Source organism: Mobula birostris, chromosome 8 (assembly GCF_030028105.1).
Source record: "Mobula birostris isolate sMobBir1 chromosome 8, sMobBir1.hap1, whole genome shotgun sequence".
NCBI classification, from domain to species: Eukaryota; Metazoa; Chordata; class Chondrichthyes; order Myliobatiformes; family Myliobatidae; genus Mobula; species Mobula birostris.
This window is the reverse complement of record NC_092377.1, coordinates 125,033,794-125,055,876: the sequence shown is the minus strand read 5'-3', so window position 1 is coordinate 125,055,876 and position 22,083 is coordinate 125,033,794. Positions and strand designations below refer to the sequence as shown.

Below are 22,083 nucleotides of genomic sequence, written 5' to 3'. Positions count from 1 at the left end.
GAGGCATTGCTATGTGTTTCCGTGTACTGGTTGGTGAGAGGTAGTCGGCAACTAAAGAGCAAAGGAACGTAGTTTTCCAGTTTTACAACATTTCTAAAACCCAGATACTCACTATTCTAAATAAAATCATGTCAGAAGCCAACTGAGTTTCCCCAAGACATACAGCACTTCAACTGGGATCAGCGGTGCTCCTCCATGGTCTCAGACCACTCCTTTATCTCTGCCTGACTGGCGAAAGCTGCTCCCCTGCCACCCTGTCCAGCTGAACAACTCCCAGATAACCTGCACTCCAAAATGGAGCAAACTAACTGCTTAAACAGCAGGATTCAAGCTGCAAACCAAGTGATTCTTCAGGAAGTAGAAAGGTGACTGGATTCTCTTCTAAGATTTCTTGTCTGTAATATGATGGGCTATGAACATGTAAAACATGCATGAAAAAGGGGAGATTGAGAGGGAGATGTTTCTCCTTTGTGTATCCATCTTTGAATGCATTAGAGACATGCTGTGTCCATTTCCAGGAGAAACTGACAATATTTTGAAGTTTGTGTGACTGAGAATGTGATATTCAGCCAGCATTTGAGTTTTGTGCGAATGAAGTGAGTTGTCATTGCTTTGATCATATGAAGGTGAGAGTGAGAGTCAGGGAAATTAAAGGTTCGGAATTTAACCGTCTTTGCTCCTCATGCATCACACCCAACTAAAGTCTGTCCATATCAGTATTGGGAGCTCCAATACTCCATGTCCAAATGCTCTTTGTTGGAGGTTAGCTTCAGATCAGTGTTCCTAAACCTTGAACCTCAGCAGAAAAATATTAATTTCCAATGATGAGGTAGGGATAAGTACTCAGGAGAACCTGGGTGCTATTGTACACAGATAAATGAATGTCACCATGTAGATACTGTAAGGAATTTGGACACTATATTGAGAGAGGGAGTGAGCCTAAGATTAAAGATGTTTTACTGAAATTACACGTTGCCTTTCTGAGACCTATTATTCTGTGAAGGTCTCATAAGAAGGATATATTTCTATTAGAAAGTGAAAACCAGACTGACTTCTGTGCTGTTGGAATTATCCTATAAGAAATGTTTAAGCAACAGAACTAGTTTCACTAGAGTATAGAAAGATAACAGGAGGTCTCATTGAAATTCACAAATTTCTCAAGAGCTTTTGGTGAGGTGGATGGGGATTTCTACACTTCCTATAACATACTGGAGCACAAATCTCTGCTCTTCAGAATCTGGTTTAATGTCACAGACATATGATGTGAATATTGTTATTTTGCAGTAGCAGTACAGGACAATAAAATTACTATAAATTACAGAAATAAATGAATTATACAAAGTAAGGAATTAGTGTTCATTGAAACTGATGACGGAAGGGGAAAAGCTGTTCCTAAAATGTTACATGTGGTTCTTCAGTCTCCTGTTCCTTCGCTCTGATAGTTGTAATGAGAAGAGGGCATGGTTCGTTTGATTCTACCAACAACAGTTGTGACATCGGTGATTACCAATGAAAGACCACACCAACATGAGTGTTTAACCAGTGTGCAAAAGACAATAAACAATTCAAATACAAAAGGAAAGAAATAATAATAATAAATAAGCAGTAATTATCAAAACATGGTTTGAAGAGTCCTTGAAAGTGAGGCCATTGATTGTGGGAGAATTTCAATGATGTGGCAAGTGAAGTTATTTATTTTGGTTGAAGTGCCTGCTGGCTGAGGGGTAGTAATTGTTAATGAGTGGTGTGAGTCATGAAGCCATGTACCTTCTTCCTGAAAACAGCAGTGAATAGAAAACATGTCCTGGGTGTTGGGTTTCTCTGATGATGGATGCAGCTTTTATGCATTTGTGTTTCATGCCGAGGTGCACAATGGTGGGGACTGTTTTACCTGTGATGAACTAGGTGTATCCACTACATTTGGAGGATTTTCTGTTGAAGGGAATACCAGGTTGTGATGTAGCTAATTAACATGTTCTCCACTACACATCTACACAGGTTTGTCAGAGTTTTAGAAGTCATGCCGAATCTTCACAAATTCCTAAGGAAGCAGAAGTGCGGTTGTGTCTTTCTTTGTAATTGCACTTACCTGCAGGGTCCAGAACAGGTCGAAAACAATAATACTGAGGGATTTAAAGCTGCTGATCTTCTCCACTTCTGATCATCCAATGAGGACTGGCTCATGAATCTCTGGTTTCCTTCTTCTGAAGTCAACAATCTGCTCCTTAGTCTTGCTGACATTGTGTAAGAAGTTATTATGGCACTACTCAGCCAACGGCAACCAGTCTAGGTTCTTGCTCACACAGGAATTAATCTGTAATATTCTGTGCTTCTCTTCCATTTTCCAGGTTCACGTACTTTCCCACTCACTGGGTTTCCATACTTCACCATGGCCACTTTCTACTCAGTGGATATTTTCAACCTGTACTCTGAGATAGATTTGATTGTACTATGTGAAATATTATAAAAGGCAGAGTGTTACTATATCAATAAAAATATATCCAATAATGTAGAAATTAGCCAATCCTGCCCACCAAACTCCTGAGTGTGCTGGATTATGTGAGAATACTGTTCTTGGACTACAATTCAGCGTTAACACCATAATTCCCTCCAGGCTTGACAGGAAGCTCAAAGACCTTGGCATTCACCCTGCTTTGTGCAGCTGGACCGGTGACTTCTGTCAATCGCTAGCAGGTGGTAAGAGTGGGCTGCCTCACCTCTGCTCCTCTGACCCTTAACACAGGAGCCCCACAAGGCTGTGTCCTAAGCCCCTTCTTTTACACTCTGTACACCTGTGATTGTGTCACCACACACGGCTCCAATATGCTAATTAAATTTGCACATGATACCACATTGATTGGCCTTACCGCAAATAATAACGAGGCAGCTTACAGGGAAGCATTCACCACCCTGATAGAGTGGTGTCAAGAAAACAACCTCTCCATTAATGTCGCAAAACAAAGGGGCTAGTAGTGGATTACAGGAGGAATGGAGACAGGCTCACCTCTATTGACATCAATGGATCTGGGGTTGAGAGGGTGAATAGCTTTAGGTTCCTTGGTATACACATCACCAAGGACCTCCCTTGGTCTGTACATACCTGCTGTGTGGTGATAAGAGTACAACAGCACCTCTTTCACCTCAGACAGTCGAAGAAGTTGGGCTTGAGTCCCCAGGCCCTAAGGACTTTCTGCAGGGTCACAGTTAAGAACATCCTGACTGGCAGCATCACTGCCTGGTATGGGAACTGTACCTCCCTCAATCACAGGACCCTGCAGAGAGTGGTGCAGACAGCCCAGTAAATCTGTGGATGTGAACTTCCCACTATTCATGGCATTTACAGTGACAGTGTGTAAAAACTGCCTCAAGGATCATTGCGGACCCGAGTCACCCCCAACCACAAACTGTTCTAGCTGCTACAATCTGGGAAATAATACTGCGGCGTTAAATCCAGGACCAACAGACTCCGGGACAGCTTCTTCCATCAGACCATCAGAGTGATTAATTCACACTGACACAATTGTATTCCTGAGCTATATTGACTGTCCTGTTGTACATCTTACTGTCCATACCATTTGTTATAAATTATTATAATTTGTACATTGCACATTAAGACGGAGACGTAATGTAAAGATTTTTACTCCTCATGTATGTGAAGGATGTAAGAAATAAAGTCAATTCAATTTGATTATTGGCACTTACCTTTACGAGACCACTATGAAAGGTGCAGGGCGCTCCAAAACAAGATATCTGCCGCTCTGATATCTTCTCTCTTTCAGACCCAGAGACAAATATTTGGGAATTGGTCCTTGATTGATAAATCATACGTACTCCTGTCACTTCTCCAAGTAACATCAGCACCAGGTCAGATATTTTTTCAACTAAAAGTCTGTGCGCAAGCTCATTTCCAGTGAGATGTGATGGAGTCTGATCTCCAGGGAAACCTAGTGAACTAACTCACACCGAAACACCTTCATTATCACCTTCCCTTCTTTGCTGACCTGAAACAACTCATTTGTACGATTCCTTACTTCCTCTTCCTCCTCTGTGACCCCCTCCAGCCCCTATACCCTCCTTGTCTCTGTGACCCCTCCAGCCCCTATACCCTCCCTGTCCCTGTGACCCCTCCAGCCCCTATACCCTCCTGGTCTCTGTGAACACCTCCAGCCCCGACACATGGAAACACAGAAAACCTACAGCACAATACAGACCCTTCGGCCCAGAATGATGTGCCGAACATGTACTTATTTTAGAAATTACCTAGGGTTATCCATAGCCCTCTATTTTTCTAAGCTCCATGTACCTATCCAGGAGCTTCTTAAAAGACCCTATTGTATCCGCCTCCACCACAGTCACCGACAGCCCATTCCATGTACTTACCACCCTCTGTATAAAAGAACCTCCCGCTGACATCCCCTTTGTACCGACTTCCAAGCACCTTAAAACTGTGACCTCTCGGGTAAGCCATTTCAGCCCTGGGAAAAACCCTCTGACTATCCACACGGTAAATCCCCTTCCCCATCTCCGTATCCCATTCTAGCACATACTCTCCTCTCTATGTGTCTGTGAACACCTTCAGCATCTGCATCCGTCTCTTTCTCTGTGACCACCACCAACCCATACACCCCTTCCATCTCTGTGACCCCTTCCTGCATCTACACCCCGCTCCATGTCTTTGACTACCTTCGACCTGAACACCCTTCCCAATGGAAGCAGTTTGTCTCAAACTTTCTTCCTGACCACAAACACTGTCCAAACCCCCTCACAACATTCTTTGCTCCAGGGATAACAACTCTAAGTTCTTTCTCTATCCCTAATCCGTCACTTATCCAGCAAATCTTGTCTTGTATCTCCTTCAAAGCCGTCATGTCTTTACCGAAGTGTGACATACTCAAAGTTCAAAGTAAATTTATTATCAAAGTAGATATCTTTCACCAAATATTACCCAGAGATTCATTTTCTTGCAGGCATTCACAATACATAGAAAGAAACAATAGAATCGATTAAAAACTGCACCCAAGAAAGACAAACAACCAATGCCTAAAAGACAATAAACTGTACAAATTTAAAAAGATAAAAATCAAACAAAATAATAATAATAAACAATAAACTTTGAAATTGAAGAATGAAGACTCTGAAATTGAGTTGATAGGTTATGAATGACAGGTTGGGATGAATGAAATGCACTAACTGTGGTCAAAGCAGTGTTGGTCATGACTTCTATGTCCTTGTACTCTCTGCCTCTTGTTCTGTTACTGTCTGCCTCTATGTATAAACCCAAGGAACTCGTATTCTTTTTGATCACTTTGACAATGTCATTTTTAAGAAAGCTATGCACATATACTTCCACCTTGCTCTGTTATTGAGCTCTTCTGGCATAGTGCCCTGAAGTTTGGAACAAAAACTAGAACATAGTATAGCACAGTACACGTTCTTCAGCCCAGGATGTTATGCCAATCATTTAACCTGCTCCAAGATCAATGTGCACTTCCCTCCCATATTGCCTCCATTTTTCTTCCATCTATGTAACTACCTAAAAGCTTTTAAAATGTCTTAATATATCTGCCTATACTAACTGGCAGGACATTTCACACCTACCACCATCTGTGCAAAAAATCTAACACTGCCAATTATTGTCTCTCATATTAGCCATTTCCGCTTTGGATATAAGGCACTAGCTGTCCACTCTATCAAAACCTCTTACCATCTTGAACACCTCTATCAAGTCTCCTCTCATCCTCATTCATTCCTAAAAGTAAAGCCCTATCTCACACGAACTTTTTTCTAATCCAGGTAGCGCTCTCGAAAATCTCCTGTGAACCATCTCTGAAGCTTCCACATCCTTCCTAAAATGAGATGACCAGAAATGAATACAATATTTAAAGTGTGGACTAACCAGAGTTTTATAGAGCTTCAACATTATCTTGTTGTGCTTGAACTCAATCACCAGATTAGCAAAGGCCAAACTTCTTAGCCACCCTGTCAACTCACATGACAACTTTGAGGGATCTGTGCCTTCAAGTTCGATATTCCAAAGTGGATCACATCACACTTTCTGGATTGAACTCAGTCTACCTCTTCTCAGCCCAGTTCTCATCCTGTCAAAGTCTCAATATTTACATTGCCCTTTCTCTGACTAATGTAATGTGTCACATTCCTCAGCTTTAAATTTTACTGCTGTATCATAGTCATACTCATACTTTATTGATCCCGGGGGAAATTGGTTTTCGTTACATTTGCACCCATAAATAATAAATAGTAATAGAACCATAAATAGTTAAATAGCAATGTGTAAATTATGCCAGTAGATTATGAAACAAGTCCAGGACTAGCCTATTGGCTCAGGGTGTCAGACCCTCCAAGGGAGGAGTTGTAAAGTTTGATGGCCACAGGCAGGAATGACTTCCTGTGACGCTCTGTGCTGCATCTCGGTGGAATGAGTCTCTGGCTGAATGTACTCCTGTGCCCACCCCAGTACATTATGTAGTGGATGGGAGACATTGACCAAGATGGCATGCAACTTAGACAGCATCCTCTTTTCAGACACCACCGTCAGAGAGTCCAGTTCCATCCCCACAGCACCACTGGCCTTACGAATGAGTTTGTTGATTCTGTTGGTGTCTGCTACCCTCAGCCTGCTGCCCCAGCACACAACAGCAAACATGATAACACTGGCCACCACGGACTTGTAGAACATCCTCAGCATTGTCCGGCAGATGTTAAAGGACCTCAGTTTCCTCAGGAAATAGAGACGGCTCTGACCCTTCTTGTAGACAGCCTCAGTGTTCTTTGACCAGTCCAGTTTATTGTCAATTCCTATCCTCATGTATTTGTAATCCTCCACCATGTCCACACTGACCCCCTGGATGGAAACAGGGGTCACCAGTACCTTAGTTCTCCTCAGGTCTACCACCAGCTCCTTAGTCTTTTTCACATTAAGCTGCAGATAATTCAGTTCACACCATGTGACAAAGTTTCCTACCGTAGCCCTGTACTCAACCTCATCTTCCTTGCTGATACATCCAACAATGGCAGAGTCATCCGAAAACTTCTGAAGATGACAAGACTCTGTGCAGCAGTTGAAGTTCGAGGTGTAAATGGTAAAGAGAGGGGGAGACAAGACAGTCCCCTGTGGAGCCCCAGTGCTGCTGATATCTCTGCCCTTTCAACCAGCCTGTCTGTATCTATTTGGAATGTGTTACAATCCTCCTCTCCATTCCTCAGGCTGCCAGCTTTTCTTCCATCTGCACATTTGCAGACTGTGTCCTATATGTTCGAGTTCAAGTTAGAGAGAGGAAAGCTGAGGTCTGGATACTGATCCATGGGAAACTGCACTTTGCACTTCTTTGCAGTCCAGACAACAACTTTTGTCTGCTACCTCCAGTGATCTATTACTGAGCCAATCTTTTTCCTTGCACTTTTAAAATTTAGTTTATTCTCTATTCTGTCCAATAAAAAGTCAATCAGGAAAGACAATGCCAACAACGCTCAGTAAAGACCAAGAGTGTTGTTGCATCCCCTCCATGCACAAGTCCAGCATCTGATGCTTATGATGGGTTGGGACTTCTCTACTCCTCCTCCACTCCCACAGGCTCACTTTCAAATCTATTGTTGTCATGGATTTACATACACAGAGTACAAGTGCCTCTTTGCAACAGGAAAAATATAAGGTCAAAGATAAGTTCACACAAATTTCAAAATCATAAATGATGTATAAGTCTGCAAAAAAAAATCCCACGAGATATAACAATCTGCGAGTTTGTGTTTCCAGTGGAAGAGCTTTGATCAGCTTGCTCTGTTTTCCCGTATAAGTGACACAAGACCTGTCTGCTGGTGAATTGTGGGTGTTGGGTTTAAAACTTAAAGGGGAGCAAACTGAGATAATTATTTCTTAAAGCAAAGTCAGTCCGTCTTCTTGCTTGTGCTTAACTATCACTTCTAGTAAATCTGTACATAATCCCGACAATACGAAGGTCCAATTTCTATGCAATGGGGTCTAGTGAATCAATAAACCATCCAGGGCCAAACATTATTCCTTCTCTCCTCAGCTGCAGCGAGGAAAGAGTGGAGAGTCAACACTCCACAGAAGGTGACAATGCAGATGGGTTTGTGTGCCCACATTCCATGTAGATACAGTTACCCATCACATCTGCACAGTAAACCATGGATTGGAATCTCGTATAACAGTCAGTAGTTTTATAACCTTTCACTCTGGAATCACAGTTGGGCGTCACTGAGTTTTCATCATCGGACCCGTCTGTCTGGAGATCTGAAAGGTACTGACTGTTCATTGTTTACAAATGACATTGCACAGGAAGATAAAGGTCGTACTTCTTCAGGGTTCAATTCATCAAAAGAAATAGTTACAGCTTCCATGCTGTTACAGGGCTCCATGTTTCTGTTAAAAGCTCCTTGGTTCAACAGGCAGAAATTCAGTCAGTGGGAAAATAACATGACTTATACTAGTTCACTACTAACACAAGACAGAGAGTGATCGGATCAGAAATGATTTCACTGGACAAAACAATGGAGAATGACTGACAGGAGTCCTCGTCTACTAGGGTTCATCCACTGTCGTGTTCTGTGTTACTGATTCAAACTGAAATGTAAGAGACATTGTGAAGTTTGCAGATGAGGCAACAACCAGCCAAGCGGAATCAGTGAGGAGCACAGAACATAAAACGGGACATTTAGTCAACAACATTATGTCTATCCAATTGATTAGTATACAAACAGCAGCCTAATTAATACCCTCTGCCAACACAATGCCCATATCCTTCTGTTTTCCTCATGTGCCGATCTAAATATCTCTGAAAAGTCTCTAATGTATTTGCCGCTACCACTTCTCCAGGCGGACATTGCAGACACCCAATCTCTCTGTGTAAATAACTTGCCCTTCACATCTCCTTTGAAAATACCCTCTTAGAGGAAGCTTTAGACTGCAGAAGAATATTAGCCAGTGGTCATAGAACAGTACTGTACAGTACAAGCCATTCAACCCACAATGTTGTGCTGATCTATATAAACCTACCCTATGATCAATTTAACCCTTCTCCTCTGCACAGCCCATAACTCTCCAACTTTTCACATCCATGTGTTGATCTAAGACTTAGTTAAATGTCCTAATGTTCAATAGTTTAATCAATAGTTCCATTTAATATCAGAGAACGTATATCATATACAACCTGAAATTCTTGTTCATCGCAGACATCCATGAAAACAGAAGAGTGCCCCAAAGAACGTGACAGTAAAAGTATTAGAACCAAAATCCCCTCACTCTCCCCTCCCACACACAAGCAGCAGCAAAGCATAGACCATCCCCTCTCCCATTAACTTCAGCAAAGGAAAGCGTCAGCACGCTCCACCACTTGGCAAGCAATAGCAAAACCCCCAATAAAGACCATGATCTGTAACACAACAAAAACTAATCGTTCGCCCAACAATTCAACACACCACAGTCTCTCTCTCTCTCTCTCTCTCTTTCCCTCCCTGATAAAGAGACAGAGAGGGGTCACCCAGCAAGAGGGAAGACTATTAAGACAAAAAAAGGAACTAGCTGACTTACAGTGTTAATGTCTGCCATGTCACTTCTTCCCCCCGACTTCCTCAACTCGAGAATTGACAAAAGTCTCCCGAACCAATGAGAGAAAGAGAGAGGCGACATCTATGAGTGTCAGCTTCAGTTCAATGTTCACATTAAATTTATTATCGAAGTTCATATATATCACCATATACAACACCGAGATTCATTTTCTTGTGGGCATACTCAATAAGTTCAATAACCAGAACAGAATCAATTAAAGACCGCATCCAACAGGGGAACAACCAACATGAAAAAGTCAACAAACTGTGCAAATAGAAAAATAAAAGCAGAAATGATAATAATAATAACAATAAATAACCGATAAATATCGAGAACGTGAGGTGAAGAGTCCTTGAAAGTGACTCCATATGGTGCGGGAACAGTTCCGTGATGGGGCAAGTGAAGTTGAGTGAAGTTATCCCCACTGGTTAAAGAGCCTGATGGTTGAGGGATAATAATTATTCCTGCACCTGGTGGTGTGGATCCTAAGGCTTCACTACGTTCTTTCTGATGGCAACAGGCAAAAGAGCCCATGATCTGGGTGATGGAGCTCCCTGATTATGGATGCTGCTTTCAAAGGTTTCATGCTGAATTTTCACAAACTTCTAAGAAAGTGGAGGTGCTGTTATGTTTTATTCATAATTGCACTTCGGTGCTGGGCCCAGGACAGATCCTCTGAAATAATAACACTGAGGCATTTAAGGTTGCTGACCCTCTCCATCTGTGATTCCCCAATGAGGACAGGCTCTGGACCTCCAGTTTCCTGCTCCAGAAGTCAATAATCAGTTCCTTGGTCTTGCTGACATTGAGTAAGGGGTTTGTATTGTGGCACCACTCGGCCAGATTTCAATCTGCTTCTTCCTGTATACGCTGATTGACATCACCTTTGATTTGGCCAGTGACAGTGGTGTCATCGGCAAACTGAAATATGGCACTGGAGCTGTGCTTAGCCTCAGAGTGATAAATATAAAGCGACTAGTCCGGAGAGTAAGCACACAAAATACTTGTTTCTCTGGATCCGATGCCGCACAAAAAGAAAGACAATAAGATAGAGATCACAATTCATAAAAAATGAAACAAAGTAAGTATAAATATATAAGATAGATTGTATACAAAAATTGTACGAACATAAAGTGACACTAGGCACAGGACAGTCTGTACATAAGGTGACTGACAGGAATTGAGAAAGTAGTGCTGTTGGGGATGTGGTGGGGTGGGTCAGTGGGTAGAGGTGTTGATCAGTCTTACTGCATGAAGAAAGTAACTGTTTTTGAGTCTGGTGGCCCTGGCTTAGATGTTATGTAGCCTCCTCGCTGATGGGAGAGGTACAAACAGTCCATGAGCAGGGAGGGTGGATCTTTGCGGGGAGTGTAGTATAACTAAAGCGTATAAAATTAGGAGAGGATTGGATTGAGTAAATAGCAGGGACTTGCTTTCTATAGAAAAAGTTATAAATCTATGGGAAATTGATTTAAACTATTACTAAAGAGAAAGATTAGCTTTATGTGTTATACTGCGTCAACACGTTGAAACATAAAGTGAAATTCGTCATTTTGTGTCAATGACAAACACAGTATGAGGATGTGCTGGGGACAGTGCAAAAGTGTTTCCATTATTCTGGCACCAACATAACATGCTCACAACTTATATACCCTGATCCGGACATGCAGAAGGATCTGATGCTTTCCGAGCGAATATGATAAATAAACTCTTCTCAGGCTTCCAGCCGGGTACAGGTATCGATTCTAAGCAACATTTCAATGACGAACTCTGCTATTTTCATCTGGTGATCCTGGCTTGGACGCTACGTAGCCTCCTCTCTTCGCATGGTGGGAAGGATCCTTCATAACGTTACTGGCCCTTTTCTGACACCTTTCTGGAAAGAGGTCCTTGATAGCAAGGAGGCTGGTGCCGATGATGCATCGGGCAGTTTTGATTACCTATTCTAGTGCCTTTCAGCGGCTGCAGAGCAGTTTCCGTATGATGCAGGGATGCAGTATGTTCAGATGCACATCTGGAGAAGGACGTGAGAATTAGATTAGATTCAAATTAGATTCAACTTTATTGTCATTGTGCCGAGTACAGATACAAAGCCAAATGAAATGCAGTTAGCATCTGACCAGAAATGCAAAGAATAGTGGTATTTACAAAATAACTGCGAATAAGAAGTGCGACAGCACACAAATATAAAAGTACCGAGATAGTACAATACGGATTCAATACTGCTTAGCGCTGTGATGTGAGGTTCAGCAGGGTCACAGCCTCAGGGAAGAAGCTCTTCCTGTGCCTGCTGGTGTGGGAGCGGAGGCTCCTGTAGCGCCTACCGGATGAGAGGAGAGTAAAATGTCCATGGTTAGGGTGAGATGCATTCTTGATAATGCTTTTCGCCCTGCCCAGGCAGCGTTTATGGTCGATGTTCTCAATGGTGGGCAATTGGCTGCCAATAATCCGCTGGGCAGTTTTTACCACACGCTAGAGCGCTTTGCGGTCTGATATGGGACAATTGCCATACCACAGTGAGATGCAGTTGGTGAGTATGCTCTCAATGGTACAGCGGTAAAAGTCCGTCAATATCCTGGGACAGAGGTGAGCTTTCTTGATGCTCCGCAGGAAATAAAGGCGCTGTTGTGCCTTTTTGATCAGGATGGAGGATTTCAGGGACCAGGTGAGATCCTCGGAAATGTGGACACCAAGGAATTTGAAGCTTGATACACGCTCTACTACATCTCTGTTGAAGTAGATGGGTAGGTGAATGTGGCTTTTAGTATGCCTGAAGTCCACAATGATTTCCTTGGTCTTCTGGGTGTTAAGGGCCAGATTGTTGGCGGCACAGGCCCAGCTCTCTTCAGCCTCCTCAGAAAGTAGATGTGTTAGTGAGCTTCCCTGATTGTGTATGATGTATTCTAGGACCATCAGAGGTTATGCGAGGTTTACACTCCCAGGAGGTTTTTGAGAGGAATGTCTTTATACGAGAGCTACACCTTCTGCTCAGATCGATACTCAGGTGCCGGAGTCCGATGGCGATCGGCAACCCTCCGGTTGCGATCGGCTGATCGGAGCAGGGCCGTGCATGTGTCCTCCCAAACATTGCGGCACCGATCGATGTGGGCCTGAAAAGACGGCAACACAATCTCATTTTCTTGAGCGGGAAACAGCGGGGGTTGGTACCCAAGGGAGCATTCAAAAGGAGATCTTCCGGTGGCAGTACCAAACAGAGAGTTGTGGACGTTCTCAACCCACGCGAGGTGGTCACTCAAGGTTGACGGGTTGTTGGTTGTTGCGCAACGTAGCGCCGCCTTCAAATTCTGTTTGACCCGTTCCGTTTGTCTGTTCGTCTGCAGATGGAAGCCGGTTGACAGGCTAGGAGAGGCACCCAGGGCTTGACAGAAGGACTTCCATACCTGTGAGACGAATTTGAGACCCCGATCGAAGATTATATCCGTAGGAATTCTGTGAAGGTGGAAGACGTGGCGGACGAGAAGGTCTGCGGTCTCCTGAGCAGAAGGGAGTTTAGGGAGGGCTACAATGTGCACCGTCTTGGAGAACCGGTCTACCATGGTGAGTACGGTGGTGTTTCCGTGTGACGAAATCTAGGGTTATGTGCGACCAAGTACGACTGGGACAGGTAGGGGACGAAGTAATCCAGCAGGTGGCCGGTGGGAGACTCTTCCGTGAGCACAGACGGAACATGCAGAGACAGAGGAACGGGTATTTGCCTCCATTGAAGGCCGCCAAAAGTGCCTCCTCAGGAGCGACAGTGTCCGGTCACTCCCGGGGTGGCAGGCGAACCGAGATGTGTGCCCCCACTGGAGAACCTGAGATCTGACGGAATCCGGCAGAAAAAGGCGATCGGCGGTTCCGTTGCTGGGGTTAGGGTCATCCCGTTGGGCTTCCTTTACTATGGACTCAATCTCCCAGGTGAGGGCTGCCACCACACAGGATGGTGGGAGGATAGTCTCTGTGCCGGAAGTATCCTCCTTGGAATTGTATTGGTGGGAGAGCGAGTCAGGTTTCCCGTTCTTGGACCCCGTTCGATAGGTGAGAGAAAACTTGAATCGGCCAAAGAATAATGTCCAACGGACTTCTCGGGAGTTCAAACGTTTGGCGGTCTGGATATATCCAACGTTCTTATGATCAGTCCAAACAATAAACGGTTGTTCCGCCCCTTCCAGCCAGTGCCTCCATTCCTCCAACGCTAACTTGACCACCAGTAGCTCCCGGTTCCCCACGTCGTAATTCCGTTCGGCAGGGGACAGCTGGCGAGAAAAGGTGGCACAGGAATGAAGCTTCTCGTCTGGACTTGATCGTTGGGACAGAACTGCTCCCACCCCGGAGTCGGAGGCGTCAACCTCCACAATGAATTGACGGGAGGGGTCCGATTGGACCACGATGGCAGGGGCTGTGAAACGCCTCTTTAGTTCAGTGAATGCTGAATCGGCCTCGGAGTCCCAAGAAAAGGTGTTGGCAAAGCAAGTCGGGTGAGGGGCGCCGCCACCCGACTGTAATCTCTGATATTTTGGCGATAGAAGTTTGCAAACCCCAAAAACCGCTGAAGTTGCTTGCGGGTCGTGGGCCTAGGCCATTCCTCCACCACCCGGATCTTCTCAGGATCAGCCCTCACTTGCCCACTCTCGATGATGTAGCCCAGGAAGCTGAGTGAGGGGACATAGAATTCACACTTCTCCACAAATAACTTGTTCTCCCACAGTCTCTGTAGGGCTAGACGGACATGATGAATGTGTTTCTGGAGGTTGCTAGAAAATATTAAGCTTTTCTCTAGGTAGACGAACACAAAGCGCTTAATAAAGTCCCTCAGCACGTCTTTGATTAGGGCTTGAAAAACGGCAGGGGCATTGGTGAGGCCAAACGGAATGACCAAATATTCGAAGTAGCTTAATGATGTATTAAGTGCCGTTTTCCACTCGTCTCCCTTCTTATCCTGACTAGATGGTAGGCGCTACGAAGATCCAACTTCGAGAAGATGGTGCTCTGTGAAGTGGTTCAAACGCCGAGTTAATGAGGGGCAATGGGTACTTGTTTTTAACGGTGATATTTTAAGGCCTCGGTGATTGATACAGGGACGAAGCGACCCATCATTTTTCTCTACAAAGAAGAAACCGGCGCCCACCAGGGAGGATGAAGGTCAAATAATGCCCGCCGCGAGGGACTCACTAATGTGTTTCTCCATGGCCTCTCTCTCAGGTCGGGACAAGTTATATAGGCGACTGGTGTTTAACGAGGCCCGGGGAGAAGGTCGATAGCGCAATCATACGGGCCGTGTGGAGGCAGAGAAAGGGCCCGTTGTTTGCTGAATACCTGTCCCAGGTCGTGGTATTCTGTGGGAACTCTGGATAAGTCGAGGGTTTCCAAGACAGGCGAGGTCGCGGTAGCCTCCCTAGGGAATAGAGCCGACTGCAGACAGATGGCGTGGCAAAACGGGCTCCAGCTGGCTATCCTCCCAATAGACCAGTCGATGTGGGGATTGTGGTGGTTCAACCAGGGGTATCCCAGAACTATAGGGGCTTGAGGAGAATGGATTTGATTAAATCGTACCTTCTTTCGATGGTTTCCGGACTGAATCAAGATCAGTGGTGGCGTACAGTGAGTGACCCGAGCCGGAAGTTTTCTGTCCAGCGCCCGGGCCTCCAGAGGAGGACCTAACGGTTCCCGAGGAATTCTGGCCCGGGAGGCTATGTCCTTGTCCAACAGATTTCCTTCGGCACTGGAATCCACCAGGGCGGGTAGGGACAGGGACTGTTGATGATAGTTCACGGTAGCTGGGATCTGCATCCGGGTTTGGGGAACTGAGGGGAGTGTCGTCTAGCTCACCAGAACAGTCGGAGCGGGAGCTATATTAGGAGCGGGCGGGGAAGCGAGGCTGGTCGAAGATGGTAAGGTGGGCCGTGGGAGCGGGGCGACTGGTCTTTTCTCTCAGACGCTCTCGAAGCCGATTGTCCTGCCTGGTGGTTAGAGAGATCGGAGAGTCCAGGCTGTCCACGTCATCCCTCGCTGCCAATTCATCTTTTATCTTGTCTGAGAGACCCTGTCGAAACGCTGTCGTAGTGCCTCGTCATTCCACCCAGAGTCGGCCGCTAACGTTCGGAACTCTATCTAGTGTTCAGCTACGCTTCGCGAACCCTGACAGAGAGTTAGCAGGCGCATAGTGACGTTCCTACCACGAATGCGCTGTTCAGAAACCTTCCTCATTTCAGAGACGAAGGAGGAGAGGGAGGAACAGAACTCTGGCCGGTTGTCCCAGATCGCAGTGGCCCATACTATGGCATCCCGTCGTAACAGCCCCATGATGTATGCAATTTTTGATCGGTCCGAGGTGTGCGTTCGTGGCTGTTGCTCAAAAACCAAAGAGCATTGTAGTAAGGCACTTCTTTCGGTTCCCAGCGTAGGATTCCGCTTCGGGTACGTACGGCTCTCGAGGTGATTGTGTTGCCGACCCAAAGGGCGTTGACATCCCAGGCTGTGCGGTTTGGTCAGACTGGGTTCTTGGAAGGGATGGAGTAAGGGGGGCGGAAACCCAGTAAACCTGCTCACTGACCTACTTTGCATCCTCGGACAGGGCACGAAGATTTTCCATGACTTCTCTGAGCAGTTGATCATGTAAGCCCAGTAGGGAGCCCTGGCTGGCGAGGGTCTGTTGCAGGGGGTCCGTGTCCGCTGGGTTCATTCTTGGCCAGTTCGTTGTGTTGCAAGGACGTGGCTGGGGACGAACCCAAGTGCAGGACACAGGCATGGAGACAGAGTCGTGAGGCGCCAGCGCAGTCGGGAAAGTGGAGCAGTTATCCAGGAGCGTCTTTACACGAAGACAAGGTTTACGTAGAATGGTGTGGAACATAGAACTGACAGTCCTAAGGAATCAGGAAACGACATTTACACACACTAGAATTGACCAACGAACTGGCAAAGCATGGCTGTGACGCCAGAGTTCTCATCCTATGTTCTCTAATGGGAACCACGTGTGCTGTAACTAATGGAACTAGCAATAATTGGGAATCAGTGGACAGGAATTAAGGCACAGTCAATGAGATAATAGCAAGATGGGAAATCGCCAGACGGGACCATGACTGGGAAAGGGACAGGCAGTATTGAGGGAGCAATGTACTCAATGGATGTAGTGAAAACACAGCCCCCTGGTGTTCTGTACTGCCGTTTGAAGCTGAAATGTCCTTTAGTGTACCAGTCCAAATGTGCCCGAATTTGGCACCACATTTTGGTAGGGTGGTAAAGAAGCAGTATGGGCTGTTGAGGCTGGGCTTGAATGTTATCGCCTTCTAGCCTTAAATATGCCAAATGAATTGGTCTCCACAGCACCAGTGACAACAAATTCCCATATTCATCATCTCTCTGCCTAACTGTACCCTAACGGATGTAAAATGATGATACTTGCCAAATACTTACCTTGTCCAAGATTGATGGAGCCAAATTCACTCAAACACTGGCTGCTCTGATTACCCATGACCTATTTTTATTTTCCCTTTCGAATAAATCCCATTCACTGATTCCACACAGTCCAACTCCCAAAACCCGCCATGCTTACAGGAGTGTTGTGGAAAAAGTACTCGGACCCGGAGGGAAGTTACTTCAGAAAATCTTTATTAATGCGTGATATCATGGCGAGCCCAAGAACTCAAAAATGAAGTCCTGGAACTCTGCTTAACAATAGAGTACAGTCTTATTTATACCCAAAACGTACGTGACAGAAGCACTTATAGCTGTAAGGAGGAACTTAGGCTGCAATTCTACAGACTAGCAAAGTAGGCCAATATGTCCTTGAACAGTTATACATTTACTTAAGTGTTAGTTCCCAGAGAAGTATATCAGACTTGCTCTACTGCAGACGGGATAATCCTCAGAAAAAGAAGCACAGATATGGTTATTTTCCCGTCTCGTCTTCAACGCACATTTCAGTCACGCGGTGTACATTAGTCACAGATAAATGATTATAGGCTTTGAATTCACACTCTTAAAAAAATCATTAACCACTTAACGTCCGTCACAACGTCATAGCACTTTTCTTCAACATTTCCCTTTTTGTTAATTTCCTAGATTAACATCTGTCACTGGGGTATTTCTTCCTCCTCCTCATAAGGGGGTTCATAGACATGGGGGAAAAGTATTTCCTTCTCTGGGTGCACCTCTTCACCCCACCAGTGCTCCCTGCTAGCTTTATCCCTCCACATCTGGGGTGTCTTCGGGACACCCTCGGGCCGGACAAGGTCCTCTTTATCAACTGATAACAGCACAACCTCAGTGCTCCACATACACAACATCCTAAAACACTTACCATTACCACTATAATTATTCCATGTGTTATCCAGCTTCCCCAGCCAGAAAACCATCCCCATACACCTTCCCACCAAGATCCTCCACTACTGAAGTTCCCTAGCTGTTCTCCTACTTTCCATATGCCTTAACCTTTTCCATCAGGTGCTAACTCTGTCATAAGGTAGTGGCTGGGAACGGACCCAAGTGCAAGACACAGAAACTGAAGGCCTAGGGACAGGACTAGGATACAGGGTGAGGGCTAGGACATGGACATGAAAACCGGGAACCCGGAACACGACTGGACAAGAGACCTAGGAGCCAGGGCTTGGTCTCCGAGCCAGAGACTGGACAAGGACCCAGAACATGGGACTTGTCTCTGTCTCGGACCCCAGAAATAGGCAAGGACCACACTTGGCTGGCAGGCAGTACGAGGCTGGAGACCAGAGACTTGAGGCGAGGCTGGAGACCAGAGACTTGAGGCGAGGCTGGAGACCAGAGACTTGAGGTTTGGGGTCTTGAACCTTGGCTTGGGGCGAGGCTCAAGGCTTGGGGTCTTGAAGCTCCTCCTGGCCAGGGTGTGGTACTCCTGAGCAGGGCGCAGTACTCCTGGGCAGGGTACGGATCACCTGGGCACAGCGCGGATCACCTGGGCAGGGCGCGGTACTCCACCCAACAGAGCCAAGGCACAGGAAGGGACAGGACAAACCGCAGGGTAATGGCAATACGGCCTGGGTTACCCGACAGAGGCAAGGGACAGGAAGGGACCGAAACAACCGTAGGTAACGGCAAGATGGTCTGACTTACCTGACGGAGGCAAGGGACAGGAAGGGAGCAAGGTACAGGGTGGCTCCAAGACAAGACTTCAGGCGAGACGAGGAGAGAGTTACCAGCAAGACAAGGCAAGGCTTCAGACAATGCAAGGCGAGACAAGAACTTCAGGTGAGGCGAGAGTTACCAGCAAGACAAGGCAAGGCTTCAGGCAATGCAAGGTGAGGTAAGAATTTCAGGCGAGGCAAGAGTTCCCTGCAAGACAAGGCTGGGCTCCAGTCAAGGAAACAGAAGGCAGTGGAAGGGATACAAGGGGTAAGGACAAGAACTATCCAGCAGCCACGCCCTGGTCTCTGGAGGCATTTATGCAGCCAGACCCAACGAGAATCAGCTGCCTCAATTAGTGCTCAACAGGAGCAGAAGCAGGGTAGGCAGGAAAACCTGGAGCAAGGGTCGCTGGACCGGACCGTGAACTGGAATGCGGACTTCACGGACCGGACCATGACAGACTCAGGTCTGTAATATTCTCCGAGGCATCAGGGATATAGGTGCAACATTCCTTCCATATCATACCACAGGTTTCCCCCTTTTTCAGCTAATATAAAATCAAGGGTCATCCAATTTTGCAAAACTGTCTGTCGTATGGCAATCATTTCAGTAGTTATGCCGTATACTTGTGACTGAGTTTCTTCAGGGGCCTCAGCAGTGCTATAGGATAATTCTTCCAAGCAGTGGCCAATTTAGTTATTGCCCTGGAAATTCTGGCTACCCTGTAGGAGAAAAAGGTAATCATCTAAAATCTCTCTGATTCCGTTATAGTCCCTCGTTGCCTATTCCATTGGGGGTGATCCTGAAGCTGAGCTATGATCCTCCAGTGCGGCATAAGGTAGGCCAAGTAGCAACACCCACTCCAACCCTTGCCCTGCCCTCCAGATCGCATCTGGTAGGATGTGGCTCCACGCCGCTGCCCTACTCTTTCTCCTGGCGGCCAGGGACACAAACCCAGTAAGTTCCATTTAGTGGTCCAGGGGTGTCATAAGTTTCATTCTTTGTACAGTTACTACTTCCCACTTGATAGTGTGCATTCTCATTATGGTTACACCAACAAGTAGTACTAACAACTGCTGGAGATGTAACTCTTATCCCGGCCATAGCTTGGAGGGGTCTTGTGGAGGAGATCTCTGACTCCAACTCTCAAAGCAACACCATCCACAGTCCCGCCTTCTAGACCTGGATAAGGTGCAATTGACAATGCTACTATTAAGTCTATCAGATAAAATGCCATAACTGAATTTCCTTCGCTAGTATTAAGGGGCACCACTGACATGGGGATCATAGTCTTACCAGGTTGGGGAATTTCGGCACGTACCCAACATGCTCCCCGCTCTACTTGCTTAGCGTAAGTATAGCATAGAGGCAAAAAGATTTTAGTATGGCTACCTCCCACAACCTGAATTAACCATCCTATGAACACCAACCACCACCAGCTTCCGCCCCCCCCCCCACCCCCCAACGAATGCATCTTCGGTCCATTTTGACTGTCTGTTGTTAGCTGTTCATCGATTCGAATGTCCTGTCCTATTCTGCTTCCGGTGGGTGACTTTTTTTGCATCTATCTTCATCGTGTCTCTGGCACCAAGATTGGACCCTCAGCTCAGAAAGGAAGGAGTGAAAAGAGGAGAGCAGTAGTGATAGGGGTTTTGATAGTTCGGGGGACAGGTAAGAGGTTCTGTCAGAAAGATTGAGAATCCGGATGGTCTGTTGCCTCCCTGGTGCCAGAGTCCGTGATATCTCAGATCGAGTTCTTGGTATTCCCAGGAGGGAGGGTGAGCAGCCAGATGTCGTGGTCCACGTGGGGACCAATGACATAGATAGGAGTAAGGATGAGGTCCTGAAGAAGGAGTATAGGGAGTTAGGAAAAAAGTTAAGAAGCAGGACCTCAAGGGTGGTAATCTCGGGATTGCTGCCAGTGCCACTAGACAGAGAGGGTAGGAACAGGAAGTCATGGCAGATGAATGCCTGGCTGCAGAGTTGGTGCAGGGGGCAGGGGTTCAGATTTCTGGAACATTTGGATCTTTTCTGGGGAAGGTCTGACCTGTACAAAAAGGAAGGGCTGCACCTGAACTGCAAAGGGACCAATATCCTGGCGGGCAGGTTTACTAGAGCTGTTGGAGAGGGTTTAAACTAGTTTGGCAGGGGGTGGGAATCAGATGTGAGTGCAGAGATTAGGGTAGAAGGACAAGGGCATGATGCTATGTGTTCTGAGTTGGTGAGGAAGGACAGGCAGGGGACAAAACATAAATGTAGCCAGTTAGAGGAGTTGAAAGGTGTCGATTCCAACGCTAGGAGTATTAGGAATAAAGGGGATGAACTTAGAGCATGGATCAATACGTGGAACTACAATGTTATGGCCATTACTGAAACTTAGCTGGAGGAAGAGCAGGATTGGCTGATGCAGGTACCAGGGCTGAGGTGTTTTAAAAGGAATAGGATGGGAGGTAGAAAAGGCTGGGGAGTAGCATTATAGGTCAGGGATAGTATCACGGCTATAGAAAGGGAGGACGCTGCAGAGGGAGTGTCCACTGAGTCGGCGTGGGTGGAAGTCAGAAATAGGAAGGGATCAATCACTGTACTGGGAGTAGTCTATAGGCCCCCAAATAGCCCTCGGGACACCGAGGAGCAGATAAGCAGGCAGATTTTAGAATGGTGCAGGAAATACAGGGCTGTAGTTGTGGGTGATTTCAACTTCCCTCATATTGACTGGCACCTCCTGACTGCAAGGGGGATAGATGGGGCTGAATTTGTCAGGTGTGTTCACGAAGGATTCCTGACACAGTATGTGGACTGGCCGACGAGAGGAGAGGCCATACTGGATCTAGTTCTGGTAATGAACCTGGTCAGGTGGCAGACCACTTGGTGGGGGACCATTTCAGTGAGATTGACCACAACTCCCTTAACTTCAGCATAGCTATGGAAAAGGATAAAAACAGACAAAATGAGAAAGTGCTTAACTGGGGAAGGGCTAACTATGAAGGGATGAGGCAGGAACTAGCGAGAGTAAATTGGAAACAGGTGTTCAAAGGTGAAAGCACAGAAGTAATGTGGGGGAAGTTTAGGGACCACTTGTGCTGGGTTCAGGATAGGTTTGTCCCACTGAGGCAAGGAAGGATTGTAGGAAAAGGGAACTGTGGCTGACGAAACACGGGAGGCAACTTGTCAGGAGGAAGAAGGAAGCATATGTTAGATATAAGAAGCAGGAAGCAGGAGGAGCTCATGAGAAATATAGGGTAGCCAAGAAGGAGCTTAACTAAGGACTTAGGAGAGCTCGAAGGGGGCATGAGAAGGCCTTGGCATGTAGGATTAGGGAGAAACCCAAGGCGTTCTATGCGTAAGTGATGAACAGAAGGATGACAAGAATGACGGAGGGGCTGCTAAAGGATAAAGAAGGCAAC

At 46.2% G+C, this 22,083-nt stretch overlaps 1 protein-coding gene and 1 pseudogene across 1 annotated transcript in view; both read left to right on the top strand.

The window, feature by feature from the left end:
• The window catches only part of LOC140201967 (high affinity cGMP-specific 3',5'-cyclic phosphodiesterase 9A-like), a 173,118-nt pseudogene extending 167,299 nt beyond the window's left edge, over positions 1-5,819 (top strand).
• The window catches only part of LOC140202052 (myelin-associated glycoprotein-like), a 565,622-nt gene that overhangs the window by 284,843 nt on the left and 258,696 nt on the right, over positions 1-22,083 (top strand).